We start from the raw sequence: 2,500 nt of genomic DNA on the forward strand, positions 1-2,500 counted from the left end.
TTTCTGCAGAGGGGGCGATAGACAACACACACATCAGACAGATAAAAAGATACAGACAAGGCACTGGAAGAAATTAAACAGTGTGTGTGTGTGTGCGTGTGCTTGTGCGTGTGTGTGTGTGCATGTGTGTGTTTGTGTGTGTGTGCATGTGTGTATATGTGTGCGTGTGTATGTGTGTGTGCGTGCGTGTGTGTGTATGCGTGTGTACGTGTGTGTGTGCGTGTGTATGCGTGTGTACATGTGTGTGTGCGTGCGCGCGTGTGTGTGTGTGTGTGCGTGTGTGTGTGTATGTGTTAGGGGTTTTTAAAGAGGGGGAAGTCCACTCATATTCTCCTTGCTGCTCTTGGCCCTGACAGCTAAGGGTGACCCCAGAGGCTTAGGAGTGTGTGGGGGTGTGCAGCATGTATATGTGTATGTATCTTTGTGCGTGTGTGTGTGTGTGTGTGTGTGTGTGTGTGTGTGTGTGTGTGTGTGTGTGTGTGTGTGTGTGCTAGCACATGAGGGTGTGGATTATAAGATGTGTATGTCTCTGTGTGTGTGGGTGTCGGTTTGAGTTCGGAAAATGTATATATCTCTCTGTGTGTATGTTTGTGCATGAGTTCATTGTTAAAGGTTTAAGGTGTGTTTGTGTGTGTGTGTGTTTACAGTATGTACATTGTGTTTGTATGCCTGGCCTGCTAGGAGTGTGTGTGTGTTGAATGAACCGTGTTGTGTTGTGTGGGTATGCCCCTCTTGAAACACATGTGTTCAGTGTGCTCATGAGCTGCATTTCAGTGTGTGTGTGTGTGTGTGTGTGTGTGTGTGTGTGTCTGTGTGTGTGTGTGTGTGTGTGTGTGATTAGCAGCTGAAGGACCACACCCCCACTCATCCATGTGGTAGTGAGAATCTTTTTTTAGCCTGAGGTCTTCACAACCCTCCACTTTCCTCTCACATATTCACTCTTTCTATCTCATCTCTCTCTCTGTTTGTTGTCTTTCATTCTTTGTCTGTTCTTGTCTTCCTCTTTTTCTCCCTCCCTTCCTTCCTCCCCCTCTCTTCTTTCTGGTCTCTTTCCTCCCCCTGTCTTTCTGTCTTCTCTGTCTCTCTCTCCTTCCCTTTCTCTCTCTCTCTCTCTCTCTCTCTCTCTCTCTCTCTCTCTCTCTCTCTCTCTCTCTCTCTCTCTGCAAGGGGCCTGAGGCTAGTGGTCAGGTTCTTCTCTCATAAATAATCTCTGACTGATTGACTGACTCTAAGCCTGTAATTTACACAACAGTATCTCCCTGGCTTAACACTCGCTCTCTGGCATGTGATTGGCAGGGCTGTGGTGGGGATGTGCTTTCATTGGCTACAGTCTTGAATGAGTGTTGCAGTGTGATTGGTTGTAAATTGTAGGTTGTAGGTTCTAGCCTAAATGCTGGAGGTCTGGAAGTAGGTGGGATGCAGCAGAATAGACCTCTGAAGTTCGCCTACAAAAAGGATCTTTGACATCCGGTATCTGACGATTTTTCCTATGGGAAAATAACATGGGGATTTTGAATTATCGCACCTGTTAAACTCTCACAGGGATGATAAAGTCTGAAATGCAGACGTATTCCTAAACACACTTTTGTCCTCTGCCTTCGAGTGGATACTGTGATCTCTGGTACGTGAAGGCGGCACACTTAGATTTTTGCTACCCCAGAGCTAACTTGCAATGCAACTTGCCATAGGTAGTTAGCTTCAATTAACAACCGGATCTCCTTATATGGGCAAAGATGGCCGTTTTGGTTCTTTTTTGTAGGCGAACTTTAGAGGTCTATTAAATGACGTATGTCAAGGTGTTTGATTGGTTGATGGTTGATTGTATGATTGGCTGGAGTCCTTTGTGGTAGAGTGTGGTTGTCTTGTATTTTTGTGTGTGTGTGGGGGGGGGAATAGCTGTTTATTAAGTAATTTAATTAACTGATGTTTGTTTATCATTTAATTGGCTGATGTCTATTTTTCTTAGACTTAAGTTTGCTGTGTTTAGTCCTCAGTTTATTCATTTGTTTGTTGTGATATTATCAGATGGAAAACGCTAGTTCTTTTGCATGGTTGCACTCTGTTGCTGTTTGCCAGTAGATATTTCCCAGATTTTCTATATGCTGTTGTTGTTTTTTAAAGGAACCTAACCAGGGGCCTATTGCACAAAACTAGGATAAGGGATTAAGCCGGGATATCTTGGTTATCCTGGCTCAATTTATCCGTTGCACAAAAGCAACTGGATCACGGATAAAGGAACCTGGCTCAATTTATCCGTTGCACAAAAGCAACTGGATCACGGATAAAGGAACCCAACCAGATTTTGTTCTGTTCATTTTTATGATGGTAGCAGTGCACACTGTTTAGTAGCATCTATATGGGATTGTTGAAGGGCAGGACAGAGGTGTGTGTGTGTGTGTTTGTTTATGTTTGAGAGAGAGAAATAGAAAGTGAGAGAGTTTTGTGTGTGTTTTGTGTGTGTGTACATTTGCTGCCAGGGCTAGTCTAGCAACTCTCCGTT

At 44.2% G+C, this 2,500-nt stretch overlaps 1 protein-coding gene across 1 annotated transcript in view; it reads left to right on the plus strand.

The window, feature by feature from the left end:
• The window catches only part of fgd6 (FYVE, RhoGEF and PH domain containing 6), a 27,057-nt gene that overhangs the window by 8,915 nt on the left and 15,642 nt on the right, over window positions 1–2,500 (plus strand).

Source organism: Alosa alosa, chromosome 17 (genome assembly GCF_017589495.1).
Source record: "Alosa alosa isolate M-15738 ecotype Scorff River chromosome 17, AALO_Geno_1.1, whole genome shotgun sequence".
Classification (NCBI taxonomy): Eukaryota; Metazoa; Chordata; class Actinopteri; order Clupeiformes; family Clupeidae; genus Alosa; species Alosa alosa.